The sequence below is a fragment of the Canis lupus genome, chromosome 29 (assembly GCF_048164855.1).
Source record: "Canis lupus baileyi chromosome 29, mCanLup2.hap1, whole genome shotgun sequence".
In the NCBI taxonomy this organism is placed as follows: domain Eukaryota; kingdom Metazoa; phylum Chordata; class Mammalia; order Carnivora; family Canidae; genus Canis; species Canis lupus.
The window spans coordinates 40,055,278-40,073,675 of record NC_132866.1 but is presented as its reverse complement, the minus strand read 5'-3'; the positions used below and the strand labels follow the sequence as shown (position 1 = coordinate 40,073,675).

The window sequence follows — 18,398 nt, the reverse complement described above, 5'->3', positions numbered from 1 at the left end:
ATTTAATGAACAAAACTTTTGGGTATTTCTTATGGCCCAAGAGAGTCATGAAGAATTAACTGAGACCCTCAGGGCATGGTGAAATGAGGTTTAAGAACCTCTGAAGCAATCAGTTGGGAAAGCACTTTGCATAGGTCCCATGTACGGAGTGGGGCTTGGGAGCAAGTGCCTGGCCCCAAGCATGCTGGCCAGCAGTACATAAACCAGCCCAGGAATGCTGTGAGCCACCCCTCTGCAGGCTCAATTTGAGGAAAGTCCCTCTTCATGGGTCATCCTCAACTGTGCATTTATTCAACGACTATCCCATGAGCACCCAGCCCTGTTCTACACCCTAGTGACAATCAGCAGGAATAAGGCAGCAGGACCCAACCTCACGGAGTACAGTTCTAGGGGAAAGGTATACTGGAGCCCTTGAGTTGCTGCTACAAAGGTAGACAGTAATATGTGCTCCAGAAAACACGAATGGAACACAATGCTCAGCAGAGACCTGAGCACAACTCGTCAGAGTGGCAGCCACATGAACGTCTAGAAAGAGCATGCAGCCAAGGAGGAGAGCAATGCAAAGGCATGGACATCGGAAGAGAAGTCACCTGTTCAGGGAGCAGCAGGGTGTTCTGACTGATGGAAGCCAAAGATTACAGGGGAGAGATGGAGCAGATGGATCAAGGCCATCAAGTCCAGGCTGCCCAGCAGCCTGAGCAGAATTCAATACAAGGAAGCCTCAGTAGGTTGGAGTAGAGTGTGTCACAAGCTTACCTACATCGGGGACAGGTGGGAAGGCCAGTGGGGTAGAGCAGTCCTAGGGAGAGTGGCCTGGCACAACATGGCTAGAGAGCAGGAGGTGAGGGGTGGCCAGATTCCAGTTTATGGGGAAGGGTATAGCTTGCACGGACCACTCATGGACCACAAGGAAGGTGATGGAAAGGAAGGATTCACACATGATACCTAGGCTTGGGCCTGAGCACCCACATGAATGGAGCTGCCATTCCTAAGATGGGAGCAAACAAAGAATGGTGTGTGTGTGTGTGTGTGTGTGTGTGTGTGTGTGTGTGTGTGTGAATGTGGAGGAGGATGGGGAGAGTCTGACCATGGAATCCTGTGGTCCTGTTCCCATCTGAGCTCTGAGGGGAGAAGTAAACAGTACTCAGCAGTCCTGGTACCACCCCTGTCCTTGAGGGACACCCATGGGTTCCAGCTGCCTATCACAGGAAGGTCTGGGGGCAAGAGTCACAGATTTCACACCCAGACCAGGTGGATAAACTCAGCTGTCGGCATGACATGCTTTGAGAGACTTTCTGAGCTCCCAAGACAGAACAAGCAATGGACCTGCATTTGTGATCCCTGCAGGAGATGCACATCCCAGCAGCCTCCACACCCCTCCCCACCCAGTCATCCTGGGCCAACTCCAGAGCCAGAGCCCACCAGGGGAGCAGGAGATGGACCACCTTGGCCCTGCCAAGGACAGTTGGGACTTAGTGCCTTTCCCTAAGGCCTGAGACCTGGGTCAGCCACGGCCCCTGGACCCACGTGGATGAGCCGATCTTTCTCCCCTTCTGACAGGAAGGGGACCACTAAGCCAGTCCTTCACCTCTTTCTGAAAGTGCTCATCAGCTTTGGAGGAAGCAGCACTGGAGACTGGGTATACCAAGGGACCAAAATCCCTTTGTCAAGTGAATTCAAATTCCTTTTAAGCCGCTAAGCTCTTGCATGATCAGGCTCACACTGCACTCTCCTTCCCATGTGCTGGCCAGGATGCTTCCACAGGCTCACAGAGCATCACAGCAGAGCCTACATGGAGCTGTATTGCTCAGAGTTCCCTTTTTGCAGATGAGGAGATTGGGAGTGAATAGCAAGTGGCCAAGCTGGACCTCACCAGGCAGGGGGCCTGCTCCTCAAGCATTGTGTCCCTCTGTCTGAAAAGAAGGCACATTCTTCCCCAGCTTGGACCCTTCCCCAGGCTCGGTCTGTGGGTGAAGAGCCCCACACTCTGCCTTGGAATGTTCTCCTCACACCTCTCTCTCTCTTTAGGGTTCCTTTAGATCGTCACCTCCTCGGGGGTCCTTCAAGACCTCCCCATCCAAAGTTGGCTCCTTGGCTACATTCCACTCTGCTCAAATCTCCAGAGCATCGGCCACAATGGTAGGGGATTGCTGACAGGTTGTTGACTTGTTTGTGGTCTGTCTCCCTCCACCCGACCCCCCCCCCAAGAGACTGAAGACTCCCAAGAGGTCAAGTATCTTCCTATCTTATTCACCCCTCTGTCCCCAATACCTGGCACAGTGCCTGAAACAGGCTGGGCCCTTGGGAAGTATATACGGAGGAAGGCAGGCAGGCGAGGAGAGCCACTGGCCCCTGCGCCCACTTATAAGATCAGCCCTCACGAGACAGCCCCAGCAGCATCCACTGGGATATTCCCACCTCCCTTCCTGGGGACACGGGTCTCCATGCCAGGGCAGGACACCTTCCTCTCTCCTCAAGCACATCTGGATGTCTCTCTTCCTTTCCAAGCCTGCTCAGAGACAAAGGGAAGCTCACCTTTACCAGCACCCACAGTGGCCCCTTGTCACCATCCTGGCCACCCCGAGGGGGTGTGCATTACTCATCCCCACTCTCCAGGTAAGGAAACTGAGCTCCAGGAGTAACTGGCCCAAGTCTGCCAGTTTACTGTTTAGGTGGGACCAGAAATTTCTGATGGTGTTTCAGTGCTCCGGCGCTGTAATAGGGGTTAAAACACAACTGTGGCCTCCCACCTCAATTCTGACTGAGGGTCAATATGCAGGGACAAATCACAAATGCCAACTTTACACAGGGAATTCTGAGAGCCCATGTCACAGCCCCACACCCCTGGTGGGCTGCTAACCTCATGCCATTTCTGGAAGCAGGGAACATGCAGAAAGTTATGCTGGGTCAGATCCCGAGTCCACTTCTCCCACTGGCCCTCATTCAACACAGCCACATACAGACACCAGTCACAGCTCGGTAGGGAGCTGCAGGCTCTGCTGGGATAGTGCCAGTGCCATGGACATGCTGGGACAGTGCCAGTGCCATCCAAGGACTGGGACCCCCTCCAGCATGCTCCCAAAGGGAGCATATGTTTGAGGAGACCACATATGAAGAATGGTGAAGGCCCTAAGCAGTAGGAATACTGGACATTTTCATCTATTTAGAATTTTTCTCGCTTTTCTACAACTAGTGTGATTTAAAAATCAAAAACACAGGGACACCTGGGTGGCTCAGTGGTTGAGTGTCTGCCTTTGGCTCAGGGCGTGGTCCTGGGATCGAGTCTCACACTGAGCTCCCTGCAGGGATCCTGCTTCTCCCTCTGCCTGTGTCTCTGCCTCAATCTCTCTCTCTGTGTGTTTCTCATGAATAAATAAATAAAATCTTTAAAAAATCAGAAACACAATTTTAATTTTAAAATGAATGTTAAAAAGAGGTACATTTGAGGAGGGACTGGGAGAGGCTGGGCAGCCTGAGCGGGGCAGGTACTAAAAGTCTGAGGGGAGCTTGCCTGGACCTTTGGCCTGTCAGGGACCTGGGAGGGACCACAGTTCTCAGGATCTGCCCTGGGCAGCCTGCCCCTGTCAGACCAGCCCAAGAAAGGCAGGCTCAACTTGGTCAGGCTGATTCTTGCCTCCAGTGGTGAGGCTTTGTTCCAATGTAAGCGTCAAGCAGGGAACTAAAAGGTCTGTGACTCAGTGATGAATAGGCCACCTGCAGGATGGAGAAGTGCCACTTGGACAAAACAGAGCCTCTTTCCCTAGGATCCACAGCCTACACCTGCACAGTCACATCCACAGCAGGTGGGCTCCCAAGAAAGCCACCAATAACTACACTCCTGGCCCTCAAAACCCAGATTCAAGAGTAAAAGAAACACATTAGCTCCCAAAACCAAGGCTGCAGGAGGGAGCAAAGTCTGTGCACATGATCTAGTTCACCCCCGACATTGGAGGGATGGGGAAACTGATGACCAGGAACACGACGACTCTGGGACACTCTGGTTAGTTAGCACTGTCAGGACTATGCACACGAAAGAAAACTGTTGAGTCTTTAAAAGGAAGGAAACTCTGGCACATCTACGATATGGATGAACCTCCAGGATGTTATGCTAAGTGAACAAGCCAGTCACAAGAAGGCAATTATTGCGTGGTTCCATTTACGTGAGATGCCTAGATGGGCATATTCATAGAGACATAGAACAGTGGCTGTCAGGGGCTGGGGCAGGTGAAAGTAGGACATTCTTGCTCAGTGGGCAGAGCTTCAATTTTGGAAGATGAAAAAAATTCTGGAGCTGGAAGGTGGTGATGGTTGCCCCACAAGAGGAACATATTGAATCCTTTTGAACTATATACTTAGAAGGAGTTAAGATGATCAATTTTACCTTCTACATATTTTATCACAATTAAAAATAAAATAAGGTAAAATAAATTCTTATAAATAAAACTGTAAGAGTTCAGGTCAAGGTCATCAGGATCATGAGGACTGCCCATGGCTGTTGAGACTCCTGTATGGCTCTTCCAATGGGTGAGAACCTCCAAAGTCCCTCAGGATAAGCACCCCCCACTCAGCTACATACCACCTCACATCCATGGGCTAAAGCATTCAACCCACCCTGCCAGTTGTGTCTTTGGCTAAGGAAGCAATGCATGGTTTGTACACCTCCCTTGAGCCAGGCCTCTGCCCCATGCTCTGCACCATGCCCGTTGGGTGGGCATTTCCACTGTAAGGCAGCAGGTGACCTGAGAGATGGTCCCAGGTCAACAAGATTCTTTGGTGCACAGCCCCTGAGAGATGTCACCCTCTTTTCCTCATCTACACCTCAAGTCTGAAGAGTAGCTAAAGCATCCTTCAAAGGGGGTTGATGCTTATAGGTGGACTCATACCCGTCCAAACAGCCACATCGAGGAGTGCTGACAGAGGAACCACTGGGAGTCACGCTTTGCCCTGCCCTTACTTGGATGAGAACATGGAAGATGTGCCAATTCAGAATGCACATATGGGCAAGCCAGAGAGCAATCTGTACAACAGACAAGATCAAAAGCAAACAAGGAGACAAATCTAACATGCTAATATTTATCAGGGAAAGGTATAGAGTCTCTGATGTGTGCCCAAGGATCCAACCCTACACAGGGGGGTGTGGCTCAGGGGAGCATGTGGTCAATATGACCTCACAGTAAGCTCACTGCAACGTCATAGGCTGTGGGCTGCCTTAGCAGAGGAACCTGCGGGGGAAAGGAGGATAAATTCTTTCTGCCCTCTGTCATGGTCAGACCATCAGACTTGAGGGAGGGGAGAGGGGAGGAGAGAAGGAAGGGAGGAGGGTGAAGTGAAAAATGAAACTATTTAGCTGGGCTGACCCCAGGGCACAGTGGGCACAAGATAACTATCTCTATCTCTCTCGTGCCAGGAATGAAACAGAAGCAATGGATAAAAGTATGAAAAAAAAAAAAAAGGAGTTTTTCTTTCTTTACCATCACATGCTATGCATTTGCAGAGGGCTTCCTAGGTTCCTGGTCATCATACCCAGAAGCCCCCTTGAAGGAACATTAGAGAACCATGCACATGGGCTACTGAGTGAGAAAGGGCTTTATTTAACTCCCTTTCAGCATAAAAAAAGTGGTTTTAGAATGGGATGTGAATTATAAAGTTGCGTTCTTCCAACCTTACCGCATTTTCAAAATTTCAATTGATGGTGTTAGAACTTACTACCAGCATTGCTCTTAACTCCTATAACCCTTTTTTAACAAAGAAAAATATTATTTCCACAAATAAGAGTCTCATAAAACTAACTCCGATTTCTTCATGATTCCAGAGTACCGATAGCATGGCCAGATTTCCCCAAGGCCTCCTTGCCCGAACAGCTTCGGCAACCCGGACCCTGACTGAAAACCAGAAGTGACACCACAGAGCTCCACCTGTGTAGTGCTCCGGATGGCAGATGGACCAGTAGTTACCAGCTAAAATCCCAGATCCCAAAGCATATGTGCTTTGCTCTGAAAAGCCAGACTCAAGGATCTCACCAAAGTACTTAGAGATTCTTTCAAGTGCACTTCTAACATAAATCATTCAGTTTCAAAGACTACCACCCACTAGAGAGAAATGTGCCTGCTAATGGCAGACTCATTGATGGCTAATATTGAGAAAAGACACAAAAATTTACGACAGCCAAAAGACTCAGAATGCACAGTAACCTGGAGCCATTTGGTACGGGGTAAGCAAGGAAAGCAGCACACCCCAGGATGGCCTGACACCCCTGGCCCACAGCAGGGACTGTCTCAAAGAGATGATGTCTGAAAGTTGTTTGATAACCGCCCCAGCAGTGCTCGCTTCGGCAGCACGTATGCTAAGATAACTGCCCCAGCCTGTGACTGTTAGTGATGGGGAGACACTGAGCCAGCCCGAGCACCCCCCTTTATTACATCAGGAAGGTAACAAAGACCCTCGAGAAAAAAGTCTACCCCCAAATCGAGTCACCCATTATCAAGATTCCATAAAGTGAGAACAACAACAGGGGGTCTCTGAGGCCTGAAAAGCGGATGCAGCTTGCCTCTGAGGTGGAGGAAAGAGGGTTTTGACGTGTGACCCCCAGCCCCACCGCTCACCGGGCACAGGGGTCTCTCTCCATCTTTCCACACCTCGGGCTCCTTGTCTGTGGGGGGCAGTGAGACAAGCACCTCTGTGAGACATTCCATGGCACACCCAGCACTAAGGCCTCAAACAGTTACTATTTCCATAACCCCATAGAAATTAAAGGGTGATTCTAAGTCACAACCCACAACTTGTTCCAATTACCAACTTGTTCCAATTCATGTCAGCCACCAGCTGAAGAGCTGGCCCTGTGAGCAGCCCCTGTCCTCCAGGACACCCAGGACGAGCCGGGAGCTCTGCCACAGCCCACAGCCCACAGCCCGGGAGCAGGAGCAGCCGCCAGTTCGGTGCCTGTCCCCCATGCCCGACTGCCACCCTGCTGCCACCCTGGCCTGCTTCCTCAGCTGAGCCTTTCCTATCAGACCACAAACTAAAATAGCTAATTCTGCCAACAGAATTTTGGGGAGTAAGACAAACAAACTTTAAAAGTGTCCTCTTTTGGGGCATGCCTGGGTGGCTCAGTCAGTTAAGCATCTGCCTTCGCCTCAGGTCATGATCCTGGGGTCCTGGGATCGAGCCCTGCATCAAGCTCCCTGCCCAGAGCCTGCTTCTCCCTCTGCCTCGGCCTGCCTCTCTGCCTACTTGTGTTCTCTCTCTCTCTCCCTCTCTCTCTCTCTGTCAAATAAATAAAATCTTTAAAAAATAATAAAAATAAATGTCATCTTTTTAATTACTAGATTTCCAGAGTTGGGGCTCTAGGGGTTTTTTTTCCTATTTTTTTAATCTAGCAAAAACCTATAAATCATGAACGGGCTAAAAATTAAATTAACTACAGAGTAAGTCAATCTAGTGTGGCAAATGGTAACAATGTGACCAACCTCATGGCCCAATAACAGGGAACTGACTGAATAAGTTATAGTCACCCACGGAGAACACACGAAAGCTATGACAGAATTATATTATAGAAGCATACTTAGTGCTGTGAAAAAACTATGATGACATATAATAATGAAATATTAAGTTTTCAAAGTAGGTTGAGAGGGACACCTGGGTGACTCAGCGATTGAGCATCTCCCTTTGGCTCAGGGCGTGATCCCAGGGTCCTGGGATCGAGTCCCACATCAGGCTCCTCGCAGGGATCCTGCTTCTCCCTCTGCCTGTGTCTATACCTCTCTCTATGTCTCTCATTAATAAATAAATAAAATCTTAAAAAAAAAAAAAGTAGGGGGGATCCCCAGGTGGCTCAGAGGTTTAGCACCACCTTCAGCCCAGGGCATGACCCTGGAGTCCCGGGATCGAGTCCCACTTCAGGCTACCTGCGTGGAGCCTGCTTCTCCCTCCGCCTGTGTCTCTGCCTCTCTCTCTCTCTCTCTCTCTGTTGAGAAATAAGTGAGTCAATATGATCCCAGTTTGGTACATGTAGGTATGTGCTGTACATACAGATCCATGTATGCATAATACATATGTATATACACATAGTACATATATGCACACATATATGTACAACCATGTGCCATATCCACATGGCATCAGTTAAAATACATATAAAAATTTATTAGTAGAAAATATCGATAAATTTAAACTTTTTGGCTTAAAATTTTTAATTTCTAAGTTATAAAATATATAAATTCATTAGAGATATACGTTTACAGATGGGAAGAAAACAAATGTACTAATACTAAATATTCATAGTGGTTGATTCTGGGTACTAAGGTTATGAGTGACTTTTACAATTTTCTTTGTGTTTTATTGTATTTTCCACCCTTTCTATATTGACCAGGTGTTACTGTCATGAAAATGGTGTCCTTTTGGTGACTTGTGATTTCCAGTCTTCTTCCATTCAGATGATGAGAACAGATACTCTCCTTTAGAACAGAGCCCCACTGATACAGCCAAGGAAGAAGGGCCATGTCCTCAGCATTCAGCTAACACTCCAAAACTGTGAGTGGCCTCAGCCTACACTAACCAATGAACATGAGGTGGACAAAATAGCATGGAAAACCCACCGGGAGCCCTCGGCCCATCTCCTGTTCTGTGAGGTTCAAGGTCAGCGAGTCCCTTTGCACGAGGTATGACCAACCCACCAGCAGTCAAACCCCCTAAAACAACACAACCTCTTCCTTGCGGCCCTACCAACGTGTGCCATCACCAACGTCTGTGCAAGAGCCATCTGGCCCCTAAATGAAGCCTGAAAGTGGTTTTGTTTGGAGAACATACTACCTCCTGGACACTAAATTAAAACACACAATTAGATTTCCATTAAGTTACAGCAAATTCTGCTGAATTGATCTAATCGGCCTACATTCCTATATGACATCATGCTTTAAAGGCTTGGCCTGAACATAAATACTTAATGTAATAAATACAGTCTGAAATATTTGATCTCCTTGGCAGTTTAATTGATCTACTACAGAGACTGACAGGAAAAATTAAGTTAGCTCTATCCCATCTCTGCCAATAGCACATTTTCATCATAAAGGCATGTGAACTATAATTTTGGTGACAAGCAAAGCTCATGCACACTGATTTCTTATTGAAAGTTCAGGTTAAGGGTAACAGATTTGAACAAGGAAATGAATAAGTGGATTTATGAGATCTTTAACACACATAGTTCCTGCTTTTTGATAGATAGATCGTTTCTATTTTGTGATTCCTAAGACCAGTCCCTTGTTATTCATAGGATTGTCTGAGTGGGGTGTTGGTAAGTGCCCACCATATGTAAGCACAGATTCTTAGATGCTGTGGCTTCGGGTACTCACCAATAATCAAGTGCATCAAGTCAAATTCCTACCCAAATGTCTTCTACCTCAGAACCCCTGATGTGCTTTCTTTTGTCTCCATCTTATGGTTTATGTTGCCTTTTACCATGAATTGTGCTTATTTTTGTACCCAGTGCACCTTCCAAACGTACCATTAGCGCCTTCACCCCTCTCACCCCTATACTTCTGCTGCCAGTACTGAAATGTCCCATTTGAAAGTAAACATTGAATATTTGTGAATATATGAGGAAGGCAGAAAGGGAGGGAGAGTCTCTCCTTCCTGACTGAGCTGGCATTCTCTCTAGGTCCTCAGAGTCACCCTCTCCCAGGTTCTAAGCTTCCTCAGTACCTCATGGAGAGAAATAGGGCTCACGGCAAAGTTGCTCCATCTGATTAATGTCAAAATCCCCAGGTTAATTTGTCAGGTTATTCTGCTAGACTTGATGCTAGATCCCACCCCTGTCTGAACTCCACCTACCACTTGTACACCTACTATCAAATGACAGCCGCTCATTTGTTCAGCAAATGCTCCTTGATGGGAGGCAGCCCAGCCAAACATTCCTTGTGCCATGACAGTCTCAGAGCCAGCACCAGGGTCTCCTTTCTGCTTGGATGTCTTCGAAGGGGCAAACAAATAATGACAACACCCAGATCCAAGGACCCTGGCACAACCAGAGGAGCAGCAGGGACATGCGTTCTGGGCAGCCCGGTGCCAGTTAGCACTGCCCACCCTCCTTCGAGTGGCAGCCAAAACTCTGGACAGGCAGGCTGCTTCTCCCGCTGCCTCTGGGCACAAGCCAGAAACCTTCTGCTCAGCTCCCTGCACTCCAGGGCCCCATTGATTAGCAGGAAGGGCAAACCCATCAGCACCCATAGGAAATGGCTTCTGGAAAGTGAGTTGCAGTTTTTAAAGCCAGAGAATGACAGCAGGTGCCTGTAAAGGAAACAGAATCAATACAGGGTGTGGGCGGCTGGACGATGGGACACCTGGGTCTCTGACTTGTCCTGCTTCTGACAGATGTACTACATGACCTTGGGCAGTCCCAGCCCCTCTCTGGGCCTCAGTTTCCCCACTATATCTTGGAATGTGAACCCACTCATTAAGAAGATTCCTTACAAATCTTAAGTGTTGGGATTCTCTCCCCTGTCTTCCTGACATCAAGTAGTCATGGAGAAGGCTAGGGCTGACCCAGTCACTTTCCCCATAAGCAGTGACTACCTTCTGCCCCATCGGGTTCCCTGCTCCCCAAATACCTACACCTTTACAAACAAGCCAAAGGCCCCTGAAGGGCTGCTACTTTCCTGGATCTGCCCATACCTCAGACCTCATAAAATGTGCCTTGCAGGCTGAGAGGCTCTCCCATTGAGGAGCAAATACCTGCAGGAAGTAAGACTTTCTGCCCCAGAGGTCCAAAATTAAGCCCTAATTAGATACCAAGTGACCTCCCAACCCCATCAGCAGAACTCTAACAATTATTGCCAGCACATACTGGACATTTGGATGTGCCAGGCATGGATACATATTGTACTGACCACAAGCAATATTGGGTATGGCCATCATGATCCTCATGTCACAGGTGAAGAGAAGACTGGTGTCTTCCCTAAGTTGACCCTATGACAAGAGGGAAATGGTTCTGGGCCATGGGAAGTCTGAATCCAGAACTTGGGCTCACCTTGAGGTTATGCCATCCTCTCCCGGGAATGTGGCGCCATCCAACCTCATGCTTTTCTCTTTCCTCAACATACTAGGCCTGCTTGCCTCAATGCCTTTTTGCTCATGCTGTTCTCTTACCTGGAGTCCTCTTACCCACTGGGTAACTCCTATGCTCCCTTCAAGCCCAAATGAAACATCTCCTCTGGAAAGGCTTCCTTAGTCCTATGGGGAGAAATGTCCTCCCTCCTCAGGACTTCCCCAACACTTTGCCTGCCCTTATTGGCCTCTATAGGAACACATGACTATGTCACATGAGATAGAATTCTTTGTTGACTATCTCTCCAAGCCCACCCATGACTTGTGAATCCCTTAAGGTTGGGATGTGTCTGATTCATCACCAGAGAGGTTCAGGCCTGACAAAGTGGGGTACTCAATGGTACTGAATTAAGCACAAGAGGGTCCTATTGTTTGTGGGGTGCAACAGGTGGCCAGCACTGCAGGGTAGGACCAGTAAACTGGAGTCTCCCAAGTGAGGCCAGTCTCTCACACTCAGAGCAGCATGACCTTCTTTCCTTGTTTACCCAAACCTCACTACCATTTACTCTGCATCAGACTCTGTATTTGGGGCTGAGGCTGAGTGGCTTGGAAGGCCCTAGAGGTGAGTCAGATATGCCAGCACCCTTAAAGGGCTTGTAGTCACCACTAGGAAACAAGGTAGGTTCAAAGACAAACACCTCAACTCAAATCATGATGTCAGAGTATCCTCGGCATCTGTGTCACTCAGCCTCTGAAGAGGGCCTTCAATGAATTGAGCTTCTAGCATTCACACCTGTGAGCAGTCCCCTCCACTCAAGCCTCGATTGGCTCTAGGACCAGCTTAAATCAATAAAATGCATCCAGAAGTAACACTGTGCCTGTTGTGGATTAAGCATTAAGAAAGCCTGGCATATTCTGCCTTTCCACTCCTGGGAATCAACCACCATTCAATCCCAACCCAAGCTCACCATGGGAAGAGAGAAAAGGGAGCTCCTGGGCTCCTAGCATCCCTGCCAAGACTCCAGACAAGGAGGTGCCACCATGTTGTACATACCAGCCCCAGCGGCCATCTGACTGTAACCTCATAAGAGAGCCCAGGCAAAAGCAGCAACAGAACTGCCTGGCTGAGCCCAGCCAGTCCTGGGAACCAGGATAGATAATAAAATAGCTGGGCAGTACTACTGCTGCTTTTATTATACTCAGTTTGGCAGTAAAGTAAAACAATACTAACACCTGGAATGGAAATTCTAAGGAAATCACAAGCCAATTTCCTCATGATCATAGATGCAGAAACCCCTGAACAAAGAACTAGCAAACTGAATCCGCTCTATATAAGAAGGATGACATGTCACATCTAATTTGGGTTTATTCCAGGAATGCACAGTTGGATTAACATTAAAAAATCAATCAATGTAACTTACGGTATTAATACATTGAGGAAGACAAATCATGTGATCACCTCAACAGCAGCAGAAAAAGTATTCAGTGAAATTCAGCATTCATTCATATTCATGATTTTTTAAAATAATAATTAAAATAAAACCCATAGAAAACCAAGATGCAAATATCTTTTTTGATAAAGAATATCTAAAACAAAACAAAACAAAAAGATGACAAACATGACTGTGAAACCCTGAGATCAAGAATAGGCCAGAGTTGGCCACCAAAAACACATATCATATGATTCTATTCGTATAATAAGTCCACTGTAGCAAGAGCAAAAGTGTTCACAACCTATAGAGACAGCAAGATTCATAGTGCCCTGAGGCTGGGGCCCTGGGAGCAGCAAGAAGTGATGGCTAATGGGTCCAGGGTGATGAAGACATTCTGATGTGGATCATAGTGATGGTTGCACAACTCACCGAAGATACTAAAAATCATTGAGCCGTACACTTCAGTGGATGAATGGTATGGTGTGTGAATTATATCAGTAAAGGTGCTATGAAAGAACTAGAATAAGGCAAGGATGCCCGTTGTCACCATGTCTATACAGTACTGTGCTCGGGGTTCTGGCTGGCACCAACAAGAAAAACAAGAAAAAGAGATGAAAAGCAAAAGGATTCAAAAGGAAGAGACCAGCTGTCTTTATCTGCAGATGGCCTAATCATACACATATCGTAAAGAATCTACCACTGAACCTAATTACATGAATAAATCTCCCAAACACAATGCTCAGCCAAAGAAGCAGACACAAAGAATCTGTACTGTATGATTTCATTTCTATGTAAAGTTCAAAAAAGTCCAGTCTAAAGAACAGTGTTTCAGAACGTCTGCTTAGGTCGTTGGCAAAGCTAGGTCACCATAAAAGTCAGCAGTGCTCTCATTTAGGAAGAGAGAGGGGCCCAGGACTGGGGAGCTCCTGGGATGCAGGCAAAGTCCTAGAGGGTGGTTACATAGCTGCTTAAAATGGGTCACTAAACTCCAGATGCATGTTTTATGAATTTTTCTAATAAATATATATTTCAGAATTAAACAATTTTTAATGTTTTTAACGTGATTTTTTTAAGCCACAACACAAAGGAAAAGGTGATTTTAAAAGATTTTATGTATTTATTCAGAGAGACACAGAGAGAGAGAGGCAGAGAGAAACACAGGCAGAGGGAGAAGCAGGCCCCCTGCAAGGAGCCCGATGTAGGACTCATCCGGGATCCCAGGATCACACCCTGAGCGGAAGGCAGACACTCAACCACTGTACCACCCAGGCATCTCGGAAAAGGTGATTAAAGAGGAATGGAGGGGAATTGCTGGAAAAAGAAGAGGCTGCCTCCAGCTCAGAGTTTAGCCTTGGTGGGCAGATGTTTATTGGACAATAAAGGCATTGCACTCCCAGATCTGGACACTTTATCTTGGCCTGAGCCCAAGGCCAAGGCCAGTGTGAAGCAGGGAGGGTACATTCTTGACTACCTAAGGGGCCTTTGTTCTCTGGAAGGATGTGACCAGACCCTGCCCCAGCACTGGACACCCTGCCTCTCGCCTCCCCCTGCTCCGTCCTCACACAGATGGCACAGGACCAGGACTGCTACTCCAATTGGTAGCAGCTGTTGAGCACCTACTGCATGCCAACGCTGAGCAAGTGCCTGGCACATAACACTTCCTCAGGCCTCACAGATCTGTGGAGGGGGTGGGAGCAGGCTGTCTGCCTCCAGCCCCTCCAACCTGGGATCCCACGTCAGCTCCCCAGGAAGCAATGGGAGGGGAGGGAAGGTCAGAAGAGGTCAGACCTCTTTCCCTTGCTTTGCTACTGTTCCCCGACCTCAGGCATGACCCCAGGGACTGAGCCGCCCCCATTCCCTCCTTGCCCTAAAGTCTGCCCACCACTCCTCCCTGGCCCCTCCAGTTTGGGAATGCTGGCCCGGATGCTTCCTCTAGAGCAGGAGACTGACTGTGATCCCCCAGCGTGAGCGTGGCCTCAATTAAGAAAGCTCTCCCAGGGCAGCTGTAATTAGTTTCCACCTCACACCCAGATCTCCGAATCACAGGTTAGAGGCAACCAGGCTAAGTGCACCAGAGAGAGGGGGCCTCCGCTGACTGTGGCTCTCCTGCCCCCATTGCGCTCGTCCTGTGGCCAGCACTTCCCCGGAACAAACCCAAGCGCCTCCCTCAGCCATTAATAACATCCTCTGCATTAATGAATTGTGAACACAAGGCTGGCCATTAAGACAGTGCAGGAAAATTCTTCGTGTTGCAAAGGCTTTTTCTCTGGACACCCATTACTGTGATGCACACCCTCCCTGCATGGGATAGGATTCTGCTGCCTTTTTATTTGAGAATACTCAATAAGGAAACACACTATAACTGCATGCCCAGCCAAGATGGGTCCTCTCCAACCATCCCAAAGTACAAAACATCACTGCCCATGAAGTCCCAGGGAAGGAAGAGGGGCCCTGCCCAGGAAACCCTACCAGGGGCAAAGGAACCCACTGCCGAATTTGGAACAATAAAGGGTACAAGGAAAAGATAAGTCACAGCTGCAATAAAGTTGAGAAAAATGGGAGACATCTGGAGACACAGACATTTCACTGGCTCCTTTGAAGGTGAGCGGGACCCAGGGACTTGGAGAAGAGAACCGAGGGATCTGGTGAATAACGACGGTATTTACAGAGCACCTCTCATGGACCACACACTGTTCCAAGAGCCTCCAATGTTCTAGCTCATGTGCTCCCCATTCAGTTCTATGACTTCAGTCCTAGGATCTAGATCCCCATCCTACCGATGAGGAGCAGAAGTAGAGACTGCCAGTACCGTTCTCCAGGTTTACATAGCTAGAGAACAAACAGAAGGATGAGGACTCATACCAGGCAGGCCACTTGCTTGAGGCCATTGTCCTGGTCGGCTGCTTGATAATTAAAGGATAATTAAAGGAGGAAACCCCCACAAGTGCCTGATTTTCAATTACATAGCTCTATCCCCAGGGGGCAGTTTCCCCGGCCTGAGGCAGCCAGCTGCCCCACTCCCTGATGGGCACAGCCTGGAGGCTAGTGGGCCACACTCCCACATATGGGCACTCTGCTTGACCCACCACCCCAGAGGGGTCATGACCTCCTGCCCTTCAAGGGTGCCAGCCTAACCCCCACTCTTCCCTGGCTCCCTACTGCCTGAGTAGCCCTGCTGATCTATCCAGACACAGCCACACACACACACACACACACACACACACACACACGTGCACACACTACCTCAGCCACTCTCAACAAGGAGCCTGCTGGATGGGCATCCTCAGTACTCCAGCCCTGGAGCTGTGTCTTAGCTTCCCTGACCAAACCCTGGGGCCGGGATGATGGTGCTGCGGCAGAGGGCCAAGCGCTAGAGAGTCTCTGCACTCGCTCCCTGGTCTGAAGCAGAACCATCGAGCCGAGCTTCACGGCCCAGGCAGTTCCGAGCTGTGTAGATTGTCCAAATACTGGACAAATATTGTCTGGTCTTGTTTTCCCCAACTCTCTAGCTGCTTCCAAACCCCAGACCCCAGCTTTCCACATTTCCCCAAGGAATGAAAATTATTCCCTCTAATTTCCTAAGAAAACCACGTTCTAGAGTTTGCTACTGACTTCTCAGTCTGTGCCAGAGCTCAGCAAACCTGCTCTCCTTCATATTTCCTGGGCCGCTTCCCCACCATAATCCTAAGACAAAAGAAGTGGAGTCTACATCTGCTGGCATGCTCTGGGCCACAGCCACAGAGCTTCTAGGGCTCCACCCATCCACCTCACTCACAGCTCTATATTGTGGGAGCCCAGTGTTGTGGGGGCTCCCAGAGCCCATGTCCTCTACATCTCATGTCCCTGCTTGCCCTGTCCCTTCCCCCTGTGTAGCCTGCTCAAGGAGCTGACAGCCAGTATTCCAACAGCGCTCCTGGTTTCAGAACACATTCAAAGTCAAAAAATTTCCAGGCAAGTGAATAGCCATAACACTACATTCAAGGACATACAGCCCTCAAGGAACTAAGCAAACTGTACCTCCACATCCCCCAAGCTCTCCCACAAACACCCCTGGAGGCTCTCTTAACATTTCCCAGGCAAGGACTTCACATCTGTCATAACAGTGCCTGAAACCAAAAGATCAGGACCCCCAACTCAGAGTCCTTCACCTTGCAACTATATATAATGCTCTCCGGGCAGTCAGCTCTGGGACTAGTAGGGGAGGTGCTCTGTGTGCCCCCTGGGGGAACTGATCCTGCCCTTCCTTCTCATGCTGGCCAGCTGTTGGCTGCAGCACAGGGCAGCATTGGCTTAGATCCTCAGGCCCTGGTCAGGAGCTGCATGGCTGGAGTCTCAGGGGAAGGGCACCCTGGTGCTGTCTAGGGTTGGGCCAGAACCTCGGTGGCCTACCAGAGATACTTACTGTCTTCAGCCCAGGGCCATATGTTCCCACTAGGACCCCAGGGCCTGGAGAAGGAGACACGAGCACTGCTCGAGTCTGGGAGCCGACACTGAATTTGATTTCTTTCTTCTGGATTATTTGCAAGTTGCCACAGGCCTGGAGAAGTGGGTTGGGATCTCTGGGCTGGAAGGGGCTGTGGTGCTCAGCTCACAATGGTCCTGGTCTCAGACAGTCTTGGGTTTGTCTAGACCCCTCCCCAGGGCTCACACCCAGTGGATTCACTTGCTAGGGAAAAGGAGAGTAGGGGTCTAAGGTCCTACCAACACGTGACCATCTAGAGGAATGAATGAATATGTGGTGTCTAGAGGAAAGGGCACATCAGGATCCTGTGGAGGGCAGCCCAGACCCCAAATGGGAGATGTAGCTGAAGAAGCCATGTGTGAGCCAGTGACTTCCCCTCTCTGAGCCTCAATTTCTCACTTGTGACAAGAGGCATGGGCTGAGAAGTCCAGACAGGTGCCTTCTAGCACCAACAGGCAAGAAGCTCCTCCCACTTAGGTGAGGCAGTCCCCAGGTTGGCCAGTACCCTCTGGGAAGCGTAGCTCAGGCCACTAGCTCTGCCAACATTGCTTGCCCAGTCCCCTGTGGGGGTGCACTAAGGTAAAAGAGTCTTGGTCAAAGCCCAGAAGTCCTAGCCCTGAGTCAGGCCATTGGAAGTCGGGCAAGAAGTCAAAAGCTGTCCTCTCTCCAAACCACTTAACAAGTGTTCCACAAAGCAAGCAGAGGTCGAACCCCACAGTATCTAGAAGCCGACTTGTGGGTACATACTTGTTACCCAGGTCCTGAGGCCAAGGCTGGGTGCCCCAAGCACACCTCCAGGGAAGGCTGAGGCCACCTAGACTAGAGCCAAGAAGCTCTGACCAGCTGATTCAGAGACTTCTAGCTCAGAACACCTCACTCTCAGACATGCCACCACATGGGGATGGGCACTTTTAGAGAGCAAAGATCCCCAATCCAATACTAGCTGTTATCTCGGAGCAAAATGGCAGGCCATGGATGGCTCTGACCAATGATGTGCCTTGGAGATCACATGTAAAAGATTGGAATAGCTCAAATAAAAATTTGAAAGATTTCCAACTTCTCCAGGAATTTCAATAGTTCTGGCAATGTCATGTCCACATATCCACTTGGCCACAATGAGCTGGCCTGAGCAGCCACTGACCCCTGAGTGGGCAAACACTCCCCAATCCCACCCCCAGTCCCACCTATGCCCAGCCTAAATTTGAAAATGCCCCTTAACATGCTCCTCAAATACCTGTCTCTGGCAGTGGAGAAATGTCTCTTCTCCCCATGCCTTTCTCAAAACTATGAAAATGTTGGTACACCTGGGTGGCTCAGGGGTTGAGCATCTACCTTTGGCTCAGGTCATGATCCTGGGGTCCTGGGATCAAGTCCTGCATCAGGCTCCCTGCGGGAAGCCTGCTTCTCCCTCTGCCTGTGTCTCTGCCTCTCTCTCTGTCTCTCATGAATAAAATAAAATCTTAAAA

General features: G+C 49.0%; 1 protein-coding gene and 1 long non-coding RNA gene across 2 annotated transcripts in view; one reads left to right on the top strand and one right to left on the bottom strand.

Annotated features, from left to right (window-relative positions):
- DRGX (dorsal root ganglia homeobox) overlaps positions 1-18,398 on the bottom strand; it is a 32,319-nt gene that overhangs the window by 2,696 nt on the left and 11,225 nt on the right. The window lies entirely within an intron of this gene.
- Positions 5,272-8,946, top strand: LOC140620618 (uncharacterized). The gene is made up of 3 exons (XR_012020356.1): positions 5,272-5,433; positions 5,813-6,211; positions 8,369-8,946. It is a non-coding gene; the product is annotated as an uncharacterized lncRNA (long non-coding RNA).